Source organism: Ammospiza caudacuta, chromosome 27 (assembly GCF_027887145.1).
Source record: "Ammospiza caudacuta isolate bAmmCau1 chromosome 27, bAmmCau1.pri, whole genome shotgun sequence".
NCBI lineage: Eukaryota > Metazoa > Chordata > Aves > Passeriformes > Passerellidae > Ammospiza > Ammospiza caudacuta.
The window spans coordinates 1,608,622-1,608,893 of NC_080619.1; positions in this window are offsets into that span (position 1 = coordinate 1,608,622).

Consider the following 272-nt stretch of genomic DNA (forward strand, 5'->3'; position numbering starts at 1 on the left):
GGCAACCTTTCCAGGTCCTGCTGGCTCTTTCTGCCATACCAGCAGGTCACACAGCTGCCAAGGAGGTGACAAAGCAGCATCTCAGCTGTCCTGTCCTGTCCTCCAGGCCTGCCCAGCCCATGGGGCAGGAGCTGTGCAGGTGTCCCATGACTGAGTGAGTTCATGCTCTCCTTGGGGCCACCGGCAGGACCTGCTCCTGTGCCGTGCCCCCCTCCAGGGGCTCCCCATAGCAGTGGGGACGTCGGCTCCTGGTGCAGCCTCTCGCTCCTGGC